The sequence below is a fragment of the Protopterus annectens genome, chromosome 2.part0 (genome assembly GCF_019279795.1).
Source record: "Protopterus annectens isolate FY-2018-M chromosome 2.part0, PAN1.0, whole genome shotgun sequence".
Classification (NCBI taxonomy): domain Eukaryota; kingdom Metazoa; phylum Chordata; order Ceratodontiformes; family Protopteridae; genus Protopterus; species Protopterus annectens.
In genome coordinates this window covers 198,277,722-198,294,648 of record NC_056728.1, presented here as the reverse complement: position 1 = coordinate 198,294,648, position 16,927 = coordinate 198,277,722, and the positions used below count along the sequence as shown (strand labels likewise).

The following is a 16,927-nucleotide window of genomic DNA, read 5'->3' as shown; positions in this document are numbered from 1 at the left end:
GTGTCCACTTTGAAGAAAGATGCTGGTCAGTTTACAGCTCGTGATGTATGGTAGACCTAGGACAGACACAAACTGGGTCCACAGCATAGACCTGGAATCTTCATCCTCTTTCTTTCCTCCAACTTTTTTTCACTACTCTCTCAGCCTATAGCTCCCTTTTTTTACCACCTTAAACTAGTTTCATATCTCTAGAACTCTTAACTTCCTCCCCTTCCCAATCCCATTTCATCCTCTTTAACTTCACTCAACTATGATAATATATCCTTTTCATTTCCCTGTATAGTTTGACATAGCCCAATCTAGTCCTGAGTTATTTGCCTTTCTGATCCCTCAACAACTCCTGACTATGTACTTCCGATTACAAAATGTCCAATACTGACTAACTCACTTGGCCTTACCAAATCTTCTATCAGTCCTGCCTATCAATCCCTGTAACTACCTATCATTCCTACCTCTCATCTTGCTCTCCTTTTCTTGTCCCATTAACCTGTACTACCTATAACTTTGTATCCCACCACACTCGACCCATCACACTCTATCACCTATCGATACATCATTCTAAATCCCGAATGTGCCACTGCATCATCTTTTGTCATTAGCATTTCTCACTATACTCACACTCTCAACCAGGTTTCACAGGTCTCTCCCACTGTTAATTACCAACACCTACCACATAATACTTAAACCAGAATATCACAATGCATTTCTCTAATATCTCCTCCAGCCAACTCAACATTAATTAGATTAGCATCTTGAAATACAAGCAAGCAGCACATGTTCTGTTTTTATCCAAAATCATGTATAAAGTCAAGCCCAAATATAAGTGTCTCTTTAGTAGCCACATTGTAAAAATGTGTGAAAACAGCACAGTAGTCAGAGAATTAAGCACCTCGATGATTAAACAAAAATGTCAAATAAATAAAACAAAGACATCGCAAACGCAGCCACTAGGGAATAAAATAAAACTTTAATAAAACAGAATAAAATTAATTCTCCGACTACTGTGCTGTTTTCATGTGTATTTTGTTTCTGTGGTTCAGAGGAGCATGGCTGATCAAATGGAATTGGAACTGGAACATAACCCAAACCGTCTGGGTCAAGTGAGCAAAGTGGATAGTTTCAGATGGATCCTTTAAGCCGAGAGTAAACTTTATTGACTTTTCACATTAATGATGTGACTAGCATCAGTGATGAAACTGTCAAAAGGATATACAGAATGTGCTTATCTTGATGCGTGAATTAGAGACTAAAATTTTAAAATTGAAAAAAATCCAGTGCCAACGTAAGCACCTTGAGGCATGTATTTGCTTCACGGTAGTGCCAAGAGGACTTTGTATTCTTAAAATGCCTGCATATGGCACTGTCTACCCTGATCTGCTTGTTAAATGGCAGAAACTCAGTACTCATTGCACAATACATGAAGACTGAGATGGAACTCATAACTTCTGTTACAAGTCTACAACAGCAAATCCATGCTACATTGTCTGCAGATAGACGCAACTCATTTTTTAATGAGTTGAGTATGGACATATCTGTTTTTGAGCAGAAATTGCATCTGCAAAAAAAGAAGAAGCTCAAACAGGATATACATGATTTTCAGAGAGGGCAGGTGTTCTTCTAGCCTAAGAGACTAATCAGGATGTCAGAAAGGAACCAACACCCTCTTCACACCCAATCAGCCATCCCACAAGCGAGGGATGGTGAAGAGGAAGTGAGATCATCCCCTAGCAATGAAACATTACCTGCGGTTATTATGAATGTGAGTGATGTTGGATGGAAAGTTAAGGATACAACTACCACATTTGAGTAGTCGTTTTTTTCCAAAGTTCATGCTCCCGATAACAGAGCAGTTAGTCTCCTCGTCCTCAGGGTAGAGGGAGGAAAAGGAGGAACACGTCTGAGGACAGAGCAGAGTTGAAGATTCAAATGAATAAACCCTGGCAGTTCATAAATTGGGATTAATAATGAGCATTTCTCGGTACACGTTGAGTGAAGCTGAAGAATCATTACTACGGAAAGGTCTTTCCTTTGTACCTTTTGTTCATACGGACTGTGTTGATTTTATTCTTGATGTTAAATTGTTTAGCAGAAGTGTTATGTTGAAATTAATCCGTGGTAATAATAGTAACAATGATGTTTTTAAGTTTAAGAAGCCTGCAACTTATACACCACCGTTGCATCTATTGCTTGAGGCATTTGAAAGGGCCTGTGAAAGGGATTTTTAAAACTTGCACAGGTAGGTAAAAATTCGAGACTAAAATATTGCTTGAAACCACCACGAGGAAGGAAGTTTTTAGTCTATTATTAGTGAAAACAAAAACGAGCGCTTTCACGCAATAAAATGCGCTTCATCAGGTTACAAATTTTACAAAGATTTTAGCTGCCTTTATAGTAGAAACATATTGTCAATCATTCAATCAATTAATTAAGAAACAAATCACATTGTTAAGATGATTCATCAAAGTAACGCTGGTATATTTATGTTCAATAAAAAGGCTTAAATGTACTGTTTTAAAATACTTCCAGTACAAATGACCCTTCATAATTCAAGACTTAAAAACATATAATAGTCAATATCATGTATTATGTCTGTAATTAGTGCAGATTAGCTACTGCAAATGGTTCTTAAGGAAGTCATGCCCATATTTGGGAAGTGAACAATTCAGGATACTTGTTATTACACGCCGCATTTTAAGTTCAACAAAACAAGGCGAAATACATGCTTTTCGTTTATTATATCAGTCATGGAGCTTAAAATACTATGCGCCATTGCGAAATTTTAAAGCATAATATATATAAAATCTCATTAAATAATCCTTCACCAAAAATGTATATCAAATAATAATTAATTATACTGCAACTGAGATAAAAGCCTAAGCTAAAAGGCTAAAGGATTGACAAAAAATTAAACTAAAAACTGTGATAATTAATGAGTGCATAAAAACACGAGAGCTATTTTTCATTAACTCTGTCAAGCCCTATGGCTGAAGAGGTCATTAACTTTCTAAGAACAGCCCAAAAATTTCATTCATTTGGATATAATTGATGTTCTATAACAAACATCTACTTTAAAGATGTTATTAAAATATATTATGTATATGATGAGAATACATCAAATAACGCAAATTCTATATGTAAAAAGCTCCAGGATAATATCTACAGCAGGACTAAAGAGTGACAAAATGACAAAATTAATCTTATCAATATTATAGGGCTGTGTATAGCTACATATATATATAAAAACTAATAATGTGTGCTATATCTGCAAGCGGCACAAACAAAATATTATGTTTTAAGAAAATCCTTATTCCATGACCTACTAATATAGTGATTTTTAATCTTAAAGCATAAGGGCATCCTGTCCAAATTTTCCTAATAACAATCACGGGGTCATAGAAATCCATTCAATACTATAATATTCTTAGTATCATGTATTAAAGATTCATAAAAACATAATTCCACTGAGAATTATGTCAGAAAAATCAAGAGAAATCAAATGTGTTTCGACTAATAAAAGCCGAGGCTAAATAAAAGCCAAGGCTATATAACTAAAAACTAAGATAGCTGTGTAAAAATACAAAAACATTAAAAAATGCTTGAAAGTGTATATCATCATTCTACTAGCATGTATGTCCAACAAAGACAACAGCCTCAAGACAACAAAAAGTTATAACTGACTCCTCAAATAACAGAATGTATGAAAGTGCTATTGGATATATTATGTAGTAAATATTAATATGGACATAATATGTCAATGTTACTAAACGACAAATATGAATATTCATAAGGTATGTATTAAAACCAACAAACGGAAATGGGAAGACGAAAATATTCACCATAGTATAGAAATCATACTAATAGGCTGGATATAACAAAACATGCAACTTGAGCACAAGAAAAATATAATGCAATAATATAGTGGGTCATGTAGGACCTAACAGGGCAGGCCGGATATTAACCATAGTATTTAAGCCAGGTGGTAGATGGGCTTTCAATCTTAAAATCCATCTTAGTTCAAATGTTTCCAGAGTATTCATATGGTCTCCTTCTCTTCTATTAGGATCTATTATTTGCAGAATCTGAAACACAAAACTGTGTTGAGGATGAGTGCTGCAATGCATAGCCAATGCATTGGTGGAACTATTTCTTCTTATATCATAAATATGGTTATATATCCGGTCTCTAAACCTTCGTGATGTCATACCCACATAATAACTATTGCAATGATTGCAAGTAGCTAAATAAACAACATTTCTAGTGTTGCAAGTTGCATAAAATGTAGGTTTTAGACTAAACTCAACATCTGGGATATTAAAGTCTCCCTTCCTATTTATATATCCACAAAGTGAGCATTTTCCACAAGGAAAGGTACCTGTTTTTATTTGAGCCCTGATGTCAATGGGTGCAATATCTAATTTTTCCTTGCATAACAGCCTTTTTAAATTCATACAATTATTGTATCTAAAGGCCGGTTTTTCCCCAAGTAGTCCTGAAAATGTTGAATCTGATAACAAAATTTTCCAGTTCCCTTTCACTATACTGGTTAAGTATTGCACGTCACTCGTATATTTAATATCATATTCTATATTCTGAAACATTTTCTTTTTACTCTGTGATTTAAATGACACTTTCTGTGGTATTGAATTGTCAAGTAAGGATTCAGTCACATCATTTATCAGCTTTATGGAATATCCCCTATCCATAAAATATTTCTTCTGGGAGTTAATTGTAGTGCATCTGATCTATCACTACAGATCCTTAGTATCCTGTTCATCTGGTTCTTCACAATATTTTGAAAAATGTGACGTGGGTGTAAACTGTCATAGTGGAGAACTCCATTCCTCCAGCAGGATTTTCTGTAAAGTGTAGTTACTAATTCATTGTTAATTCCTTTCCTAATAGTGATGTCTAGAAAATTAATACTTATTTTGGAATATTCATAGGTAAATTTAAAGAAAGGTGTAGTAGTGTTCATGAAATTAATAAAGTCATTCAAGGTAACAACATCCCCAGTCCACAATAATAGAATGTCATCTACGAATCGTCTGTATAAGACTACGTTCTCAAACCTAGGATCATTAAAAATGTGTTCTTTTTCCCATTTGTAGACAACAAGGTTGGCATATGCATTAGCACAGGGGGTGCCCATAGCCACCCCCCATGTCTGTGCATATACCATATTATCATACAAAAAGATGTTATTATTTAAGACCAGGTCCAACATGCAACAGATATTCATAGTCTTGATGTTATCCATTTTTAATTCTGTCATATGTGCTCTTATTGCATCTATACCATAGTCATTGGGGATATTGGTGAAGAGACTCTCTATATCTAGCGTAACTAATAAGGTATCTGCTTTTATCTTATTTTTTATCACATCTAATTTAAGGTCATCTAATAATTTATAAGAGTCATGTAGTATAGTGGGTATTTTCTTCACAAGCACTCCCAATTTAGTTTGTATGTATAAAGATGCGTTTTGTGTTACCCAATGGTCACCTGACACAATGGGACGCAGTGGGGGTGGATATTTATCCTTGTGTAACTTGGGCAAGCCTTTGATTATGGGTATCAGAGGAAAATCTATCATAAGGAAATCATAAAGGGATTTATCTATGGATCTTGTCATCAACAGATCGTAGAAGGTGTCGTAAACATACTGCACTATTGATTTTACATCCGATTTTTCTATTTTCTTATAAGCACTATCATTGTTCAGCATATTTAACATTAACTGTTGGTAAAAGGTTGCATCCATGGCAACAATCCCCCCTCCCTTGTCTGCCGGTTTGAACACTAAACTAGTATCATTACAAAGACCTTGTAGCTCACATTTCTCTGTTGCACTTAAATTAACAAAAATGCTCTTTTTATCATGGCAGTCATAGTAACGGTAAAAGTCCCGCTCACATGTTTTCATGAAGCATTCAATAGGTTGTGTTAATGGAGGCATAAAGGTACTTTTCTTCCTACAGATAGGGGCATCTGAGTCAACAAAATGATTAGGTGGTGTATCCTTAAATAAGACCTTAAGAGAAAGTTTTCTACAAAACATACGTAAGCCTATTAAAGTGTCAGATACAACACTATGTTTAGAAGGGATAAACGACAAGCCCTTATTCAGTACACACTGTTCATTCGATGTGAATGTCCTTGTTGTTAAGTTGAAAAACAGGCTGTTCAAACTTTCATTCTTCTTCTTTGTTCCGGTGTTTCTCCCGATAGTTTCCTTTTTCCTCTTCCCCGGCTGTTGGAACGGGTGCGCACAGCCCCTTTGTAGGGGAGAGGAAAATTTAGAGGTATGGGCGCCATAAATCTATTATTCAAACTGATAGCTTTAGACTTAGCACCCAAGGTATTTTGGTTGACTAAGCCCTGTTGGTTGCAGGGCAAGGATGCAACAGGTGTATCGGACATATTGGGTTCTTCATTAATCGCACTTTCTGACAACAATCTAGTGTTAGTCGTTTCATTTAATACAGTCACAGTATCATTATTAGAGGAGCATGAGGCTGCTGATGCTTGTATGGGATATGATTTATCATTCGGACTAGTTCTCGGCCATACAAAAATACGGCCGAGATGAAAATCTTCACAGTCACGCTTTAACTTTCTAGTTTTTATCTGCTCCAACTTATTACTGTATAGAGCTAGCTGTCTATTCATGGCTTGTATCTTTGAATTACAAAACTCAGTCTGATAGTTAGTAGTAAGTAATTTATATTGTTCCTCTACCTTAGCAAGGAGCTCCGCTTCGATCGGTGTGAAATAATCCAGCAGCAGCTGGATATATCTGTTTCCAAAGTCAATGTTCAACTGTTGCCATTGACGAAGTAATTCTGGATGGCTATCCCCGTAGGTCGTCTTGTACCTTTTGTTCATACGGACTGTGTTGATTTTATTCTTGATGTTAAATTGTTTAGCAGAAGTGTTATGTTGAAATTAATCCGTGGTAATAATAGTAACAATGATGTTTTTAAGTTTAAGAAGCCTGCAACTTATACACCACCGTTGCATCTATTGCTTGAGGCATTTGAAAGGGCCTGTGAAAGGGATTTTTAAAACTTGCACAGGTAGGTAAAAATTGCTAGAGATTCCATAATTTGACTATACCTTTGCATCGAGCGTTACTACAGCTGCAAAGCAATGCCAATGTGGTCATTAGACCTGCCGATAAAGGTGGGGCAATAGTTATTCTTGACCGTGAGATTTACTGTGAGAAAGTGACTGATATGTTGAATGACACTGACACCTATGTTTCTTTATTGAATGAACAACTGAATAAGATTATTAGGTTCATAGGTTTATATATTGGTACTAGGCTATCGGCCCTGCCTAGCCACAACAATTCCGTGGATATTTCTTCCCACGATATTTACTTCCCTGGACCCCTGTCTAGCAGGGCGACTGACATGATCCCCAGGGTGAATTTCCTATCTCCCATCCAGTTACCAAGGTTCCTCTTGAAGAGGGCCAAGGAGGCGCTGTATGGGCAGTCTATTCCAGAGTCTGGGGAATCTCTGGGTCATGAACCTATCCCTCCAGCATGTTTTGTTCATTGTGATGACAAGGTTTAGATCCCTGGAGCATGTGGCTCTGAGAGATTGGAATTTCTTTAAGTGGAGCATGTCCAACAGCTCGGGGTTTGACATAGCCTTGTATGTTAAGCAGAGATTGCCTCTGAGTAGACGATATGCCACAGAGTATAGCTGGTGTTTTTTAGACGGTCAGCATAGCGCATCTGCTTTAAGCCTGTGATTCTTTTAGTGAGGTATTTCTGCGACCTTTCCAGCTGTTACAGATGTCTTGTGAGGTACATACCAAATGGGGCGTTTACTCTATAATGGGTCTAATGAGGGACGAGTACAGTGGGACAATTACTTCCTTTTTTCTGGATGAAAAGCCCTTAGTGATGATGTGTGCCACATAGGAGGATTTCCTGGCAATATGGTTATCGAAGGTGAGACCACTGTCCACCTGTGTCCCTAAGTCTCTCATCACACTTTCAGTGTTTAGTGTACTGCCACCTATGTGGTAATTCATGGGTACATGTTTTTTCCCAAAGGAAATAACTATACATTTCTTGGCATTAAAAACGTACACTCTAATTTATAGGATTTCTTGATGAGTAATGTCATTACCCAAGAGCTTTTTAGTAGAAACACCTATTTTTCCAATCTTTAGAGGTCTTTTCCAAAAATGCATAAAGATGTGTTTAACCCACCTCTAAGAAAATAACTCAGAGCCATTGTGGATGATATCCTCACCATTATTAAGGATACAGAAGATTTCCTAAGCACTTTATCAGAATATGTTTTCTCAGAACAGTATAGTATATCAATTCAGTTGGTAACTTTAGATGTGACCTCATTATTCACGGCCATACCTAATGATACTGGCATTGATTATGTGAGGCAGTTCTTCAATATGAAGGGAGTGTCAAGTGATAAGGTCTTAATGGTGTGTTTATAATTAGACCTAATTTTGAGCAACAACATTTTCTCATTTGATGGTAAGTATTATCTACAAAAAAAGGGTGTTGCCATGGGCACTTCATGTGCCAATTCATATTCAAACATAGTGATGGCATAATGGGAGATTAATTATGTGTTGAATAAAGTAGAGTTCTCCCAGTATATCCCATATTGGATGATGTTTTTCTTATATGGAGTGGCTCAGATTCAGATTTACAGACGTTTATGGACTATATAAACTCTACCACTGACTTTTTAAAATTTTTAGGCAGCTGGTCTTAAGGGATTCAGTAGAGTTTTTGGATGTTTTAGTCTACAAGTGTGGTGATAATTTACAGACTGATTTGTATAGAAAAACTTGCAAAAGGAGTAATTTGCTAAATCGCAGCAATATGCACCCTCCCCATGTCTGTAGGAACTTGATACAAGGACAGGGTTTGAGGGTCTATAGACTCACAAGTACAAATGTGAGATGTGATGTTGCCCTTATGGGGTTGGAGAATGAGCTCATAGAAAGAGGGTACAAGAAAGAAGAATATACAGTATTACGTGATGATAAGTTTATCGGTAAGAGTATCAGAGGGAAACCATATTTTAGACACAGGAGTGTTCATAATGCTGATACTGTTGAGACCATAATGACTTGTAATGATAAGTGTAGGATAGTGATACCTTTTTCCTACAGATGACAGAGCAGTCTGGGATATCATATTGAGGAATTGAGAGATATTGATGACTGACAATAAGATGACTAGCTTGGTAGGGGGTAGACCTAGCTATGCATATAAGAACAACAAATCACTAAAGAGATTATTATGCTATGAGAGAGGTACTATGAAGAGAGTACAATCTGTGAGGACAGGGACCTTTGGATGTAGGAGCTGTAATTTCTGTGTCTATATGGCCAATGGGAACAGCTTCACACACCCCACTACCCATAGGGTTTTTGAGTTTAAACACTATGCAGATTGCAAATCCAGGGATTTGGTCTATTTAGCATGATATGCTAAGTGCCCTGTGTTTTATGTAGGTAAAACGAATCAGACACTTAGGGAACGTGTAAGAGAGCATCTGTACACCATCAACAAAGAAGATGAGAATAATCTTTAGCCAGGCATGTTTTAAATAATAATCTATCACATAAGTTTGTGTTTTTGGTCATAGAATTGATCGGCATGAATGCAAGGTTGGGTAATTTCAAGAATTATACTGAGAAGCTTAAAATGAAATGGGTCATTAGATTACAAGCAGATGGTTTAAATGATAGGGTTACTTTAAAACCTTTCTTGGCTGATAAACCTCTTAGGCATTGATTTCAGATTAGGTATATTTAATATTTGTTTTTGTTATGTTTGTTTAGGTTATTGTTTATATTTTGTATGTGAATTAAGTGCCTATGATGAGCAATTAGTATATGAATTAATGTATAGCCGTGATTGGCTAGATGAATAATGATGCTTTGGTAGAGAAGTATTTAAATGAAGATGAGCAAGTTTTTTCTATATGTCTGATGAAGCATCTTGAATAGACGCGAAAGTGTTAACTACGATTTTATTCTGTTTTGTTAAAGTTTTATTTTACTCCGTAGTGGCCATGTTTGCGACCTCTTCATTTATTTATTTGACATTGTAAAAATGGACAATAATTCTGGGAAGTGATGTACACCCCAGTCTTGGATCCACTCACATAACCCTGCAAATCAGCCCCTACACACATCCCAAAACAGCAACAGGCTACCTCTCCGATTACCTAGGACCTAAAATACTACATAGTAACCTAAGAAGTCTGTCTAACAAAATCACAAAAGTTCATGCCTCTGTATAGCCCTCTACTCCCCTGTTCTCTTCACGGACACAGAAACCTGATTAAAGCCAATTACCAAAGATAAAGAAATACTCCCACCAGATTATAATATACTCAGACTAGACAGAACCAACATTAAATAGGTGGAGTTGCTGTTTTCTACAGAATTGTTTTAGATCTCTCTCCACTTACTATGATGCTACACTTTCAACAATGCTGAACTTCTCATTCACTGCTCAAACTAAATACTCACAAATCTCCATCTGGTAACAACATTCCCATCCTGGGAGAAATCCTGTCCTGGATCTCAACTGACATAAGAATGGAAAACCATTTTGCTAGGAAAAATTAATATAGAGTGGTCAAAAATAGCCCTAGAAAACCCAGCAAATTCAGTGCAGCTGTACAGCTTCTCTCAGTTGATCAAGACTCCAGCTGGAATTAAAAACGCCACATCTGAAATATCCATCCTATACTGGATTCTAACATCTACCCCAAACAGTGTTGCCACAAGTGGCACCCTATCCAATGGTCTAAGTGAACACCATCTAAGCTACATAATCAGACACATATCTCTCAGCTGTCCAAATTTTTGCCTCATATTTTTGGCCTTTTCCTCAAAAAAATGTATTGTTTTCTGGCAGATCATTTAGGATTGAAGTTACTAAATAATGACAGACATTTGAGTTTCAGTATCCTTCAGAGAATACATGATAATAAAATCTGTTATTCTAGCAACTTTCTAAGTTTATAAGGGAGCTGTTTAAAATCTGTCCCCATTTTTAGGCCTTTCTCCCCTCATTATTTTAGGTTTTGTCCATATTTCTTTCGTTAAGAAGTTGAGCGGTATGATCAGACACACCAAACATCCCCAGAAGGTTTATCACTTTAACATATTCAGAAACCTAAGTAACTCCAGTAAAGAAACTTTTATTTCCAGCCTACTCCAGATGAACTTGGATCCAGGTAAATCTCTTCCCCTTTTGAAGCAGTATGCACATTTAGTACAGTATTTCTAAATATTCTGGCAAAGCAAACACCATCAAGAACCAAAAAAGTTAAAAACATATCAGCTTGTTGGTTAACAAAAAACAAAGCAACTCATGCAAGTTAGAGATAAAGTGTGGAAGTAATGGCTACAAACTAAGTATCAAACATCCCTGCAACAGATTTGAATGAACTATGTAATGTTTGACAATGGCTAGATAGATTATAAATGATGTATAATGTTTGCAATTACATTTGTGTCAGCATGGTTTGTAATGTATAATGTTTGTAGCTAAAATTATGTCAGTGTGGCTTGTTTTCATTTATATAAATGTAAGATTATTTATGTTATAGTTTATAATTTAATAAAAATGTTCCTTCTTTAATTAAAAAATAAACAAGCCAGCTAATGAAGGTAAAAAAAAAATCCTGCAACAATATAGGCAGGTAAGGAACCATGGCAAGCAATGCATAAAACAGGACAAAAAAAGCTTATAATTACTGCACCCAAAATTTATCATCAAACATTTTGAAAAACCTCTGGAAACAATCTAGCCCAGCCTATCCCCAATCAGTAATACCCAAAGCATTTGCTTCAAAGTTTAACTCACATTTTATAAATATAGTAAATTCCCTCCTACAAAACGAAACTACTTCAAATCCAACCATTCAACCGCAATTATTGAGTCACAACAGACTTTCACACTCACTACAGCTCCAGCAACCTTAGATCCAAAATACTTAGCTCCTTTAAAACAACAACTACTGCCCTGACCAGCATCCATATGAATACCTCAGACTCACTGTGGGTAACCTACATATTCAGTCTCAGTTCTAATGAACTGCTGTATATGTCTCCACCTTATGGAAGAAATTCTATATAATACCCCTCCATAATATCACAAGCTATAGAACAATAGCCATTCTCTTAGCCTTGTACAAAATCTTAGAAAGACGTGTTCACTCTCAACTTACTGCATATATTACTTCTCATAAGTTCCTCTCTCCCTCACTGCATGGTTTCAGACTCTGTTACAGTACAACCACTGCCCTTCTAAGGTTCACAGGTACAGTAAATCACAATAGAAATTTAGGTCTTCTAACCACAGCCCTATTTCTGTATCTGTCTAAGGCTTTCAACAGAATTAATCATCAAATTCTCTTAACACAACTCTCTTCCTATGGCTATCGTCCTCTTCACTTAACTGGTTTCTTAGTTATGTCACTAGCAGGTCTCAAGTAGTGAAATGACAAGATCATTTCTCTTCTTTCCTTCCCATATCCATCAGAGTCCCACAAGGCTGCAGTCCTAGGACCAGTATTGTTTAACATGTTTAGCTATGACCTAAACACAGCAGCTGAAGAGCCTACCACAGCCCAGTACATTCATGACTCTACTTGAAGCTGTCCTGCCAGGACACTATCCATGCTCCAAACACTCACCCAGAAATCCTTTGCCTCCACAGACACTTGGCTTAACAACTTACAACTCCTCCTAAATCCAAAAAAGATATGTATAAATGATAAACTAGTACTGTTGATCCCCAACTCTGTCTCTCTCCTTCAAAAAAAAACATATATTTAATATACTGTCATCCAAATAGACCAATGTAAAACGGATATCCTACAGCAAACTACTACATGTGATTTTAGATGCCCCCCCCCCCCCCTGAAATTTGAACTCCATCTCCAACAAGCCATATAGAAGACACAACAAAAGCTAGGCTGGCTCTGTACAGAGACTGGCATAATGGTTAATGTGTTCACCATACAGGCATAAGGTACAGAGTTTGATTCTCACATGGGGCCTAGTTAGCTAGGCTTAAAGTGGCCCTCGAGGGCAGTTAGTTTAGTACTAATATATGGACCTATATGGACCTATGAACCTACAGAGCTGGCAACTGAGTAGGTAGGACTTTAATTGAGTTTTAAATGATTTTAGAGAGTTTTCTTTTCTTATTGCTAGTGGATAGCTGATAGATAAATGGCTGTACACCTGCACCACCCCTGCTTAAGTTGGTATAGCAATATGAATTCATACCAGAACTCTCTATACCCTCCTCTATCATCTCATCTCCTTTATTTTCCTTGTGCCTCCTCCCCTCCTTCCTTCTTTCCTTTCCTTTCTTTGAACTGCTCTGACTCTGTATCTTGTCTTTCTGTGTCATATAGATTGTAAACAAGTCTTTATAGTAACAAACATGCTTGGGTAAAAGCTAATATCTCTGCATACTGATGACATTGCACTGCATATACCTCCCTGTATTTAAAAATATATAGTCATATACAACATAACTGTTATTTTTAATCAAAACTGTTTGTAAGTGATGTAACTGATGTCAAGGATGTCCGAATAATGTAACTGTTGCTCATGAATGAAACTGACCATAAATCTTGAAACAATGCAAACAATGTCTTTGAAGTCTGTATAATGGAGTGTTTCTCCCATGGCCACTACTGAAAAAGGGCACTGCTCATTCGGACTTTCCCTGTAAACTAATGCAACTAAAAAATATTATTTTGTCTGCTTAACACGAAACACCAGGTTTCACACCTTGTAATACTTGTTTGACTATCTGTTACCTCCTTAAAGAGTGATGCTCTGATTTATGTACAGATCTATGAATGTAATGCATTTCACTTGTTTGTAGTCTAAGTACTTTTCTTAATGTTTGCATGTGGAGCCATCATGAGTACTTGTTTGTTTGTTTCTTTCTTTCGGCTTTTCCCGGTTAGGGGTCGCCACAGCAGAACTCCGGTCTGCTAATGATTGGCAGTAGATTTTGACGTGTTGGCTTGCCGGGCCTAACACATAACCTTCAACGAAGGAACGCCCATTCATGCACGTCGCCTGTTAATGTATGCATATGGAGCTTTTCTCCTGGGGCCTTGACTGAAAAGGGGTTTTGCTTAGCCAAGCCTGACTTTTTCAGTCAACGAAGGCACTAGATAGATAGATAGATAGATAGATAGATAGATAGATAGATAGATAGATAGACAGGCAGGCAGTCTAGGACTTATAAAAACTGCAACAATTGGGTAATGAAAGGCTTGCTTACTGAGGGCAGGAGTTACTAGAGCTTCTTTAAAACTAGATGAAGACCTCTCTTCCTCAGAGATAACTGCAATTTGGTGTACGACTATAAAAAGATTTAACCATATTACCTGGTCCTGAATTCAGTCTGTAGTAAGCGACTTGTGATGCTGAAAAGATCATGTATATGTTTTCCACAAAGTAACTCCAGACATTCAGCAATCAAGGTACATATCCAGCTTGACAGTATGTAAGCAAGAAGGAATTGCTTGATGTCAGTAGCCTTAAGCAAAAAAAAAATAAAAATAAAAAAAGAAAAGTGACATGGTCACATGTTTACACTTGAAAGTGGAAAGAGCTTAATAAGTACTAAGAAACAGACTAGATGCAGTGTCTGTCAGCTAAATGGAGTGCAGCCAAGTGTACTGAAGATACAGAAATGTTGCCTTGTTATGTGACTTTTATTTGTTGTACCACCAGATTGGTATTCATTCTAAGCCTGTCCTTCATTAAGCCAGACCTCACCCCTTGTGCAGTCCATCTTATACCCCTGCCAGCTCGGCTCATACTGCTCATATTCAAACCAAGCCTCTCACGCCAAAGATGTCCATGCCATTACAACAACTAGTCACAGAATACATTAGGTGGTCATTTTGTAAACCACCAATCTAGATCCTCCATACAAGGCTCGGACAGGAGCTTGACCCATTAAGGACATCAAATTGCACTCAAGACATGTTCTTCAGTTGTGTGTTGAACCATTTCTGTATCAGGTAGCTGAACTAAACGGGACCCCAGCTTAAAGCGAACCAGGTAGTAATCTGACCGTGAAACCTGTTCCATCACATGATTTTTGGCAGCTAGACCAAGTTTTAAAACTGTGTCCAGGAAGTCCCTCTAACTTGAGTTGCAGAGGAAACACACTGACAGAAACTAAAGTCTTGTGTAACACAGATAAATTATAACATATTCTGCAGATTCTTTGATTAGGTGTTAAACTCACCTAGAACTAACTATGTGGAGTTATTTATTCTACTGTGTGTTGAGAAAGAAATTATCGAAATCTTGATGAGGGAACTACAAATAACTACATGGATGTTGTATATGCAGAGATCTGTAGTTTATTCCTGCTAAGAAGACGTATTTGAAAATACATTCACAAGTTACCTGGGTCAACTCTGAGTCAGAACATACAGCCTTCCCACCCTGGTATTAGTCCACCTAGGAGACATGAAAGAACAGAACCTTTGAGATTGAGCCTAGTTTTCAACCAATCAAGTTTCTGTGACAAACAGCAGATCAACATCAAGAAGCAGGTTTGAAATAATAGTATGCTTATTTCATATGGATCTAGCAGTAGACAACAGAGACCAGGGCAAAGCCAATGAAAAGTAGGTGTGAAAGTCAAAGTCTTCAAAACCTGATTTACTTCAAAGATGTAGAGAATGACATTGTTCCAAAGATATTTCACTCTCAAGTGGAATTTGATCTGTGTAATTTTTACCTAGCCATCAAGACCAAGGAACGCAAAGACCAACTACCTACTCCCTCCCTGCTGTGCCCAAACAGTGGCTGCCTCCCCTTTCCCGATTTATGTTTGAACAGTGACTAATTACCCCCATTCCTACTGTGCCCATACAATGGCTTTATCCTCCATATGTTCTTACAGTGAATACCTACTCCCTCTTTGCAGGGCCCAGAAAGTGGCAGGAGCAAAGCATAAAATCATAAGGAAATCAAAAGGGCAGCATGCAGCTAGGAGGGCCCAGAGTTCAAAAAGCACAACAAAAATTGCAAGTAATAGCAAATATTGGAGCATGATTAAAAACCATAGTCATTAAAATGCAGAATGAATAAATAAATAAATAATAAAATACTAAAACAGGCATGCTAAACAAAATAGAGCCCATGGAGATTAGACTGTAAAAAAGTGATTGCTGTTGATAATGCTGAAAAGAATGATAGACAAATACCCATAGGTGGGTTTATTTTAGACTGAAGCAGGAGCATCAAATGATGACTGATATTAAGAGTTCATGTGATTTGGGGTACCTGTTACAGAATTGAAGCCCCCCAAAAGCAGTGCCTGGAACACGCATAATACATTATCTAACCCTTTATATGTGAATTTTAGTTGCAGAAGAATTCTGCCGATTCCACAGCTGTGATTTCTAAATGTGCTAATGACAATGTTGCTATGTTTCATATTACAGAAACTGACATTCAGTCTTTGAAAATTCTGACATTCAGTAACAACCCACAATTCTAGGCCTCACAGATAGTCTCTGACAACATGACAGGCAGCCAGCTGATTTATGTTGATGGTGTGAATAAATGCTGATAGCCATCCAAAGTGATAAGCCAGAACTGTAAAACAAGTCTGTAATGTGCTGGCAGTCAGATGAAAAGGCCAGTAATTGGACTCAAATGCAATAGAATTAAAGGATGTTAACTAAATGCATGGTTAAGCTAAATAATTCCCACTTATCTAGTGTGTCACTTTTTTGAAAGGATTTTTATCTGTTTATGGCAGGTGTTGTTTATTTGATTTAAGTATAAAAGGTGACTTTAGTGGTTTCAGCAACCTTGTTTTTCACGATTTTGTTTCGTTTACACACTGATTTCA

General features: G+C 37.0%; 1 protein-coding gene across 4 annotated transcripts in view; it reads left to right on the top strand.

Moving 5' to 3' along the window:
- BIN1 (bridging integrator 1) overlaps positions 1–16,927 on the top strand; it is a 2,421,789-nt gene that overhangs the window by 2,105,196 nt on the left and 299,666 nt on the right. The window lies entirely within an intron of this gene.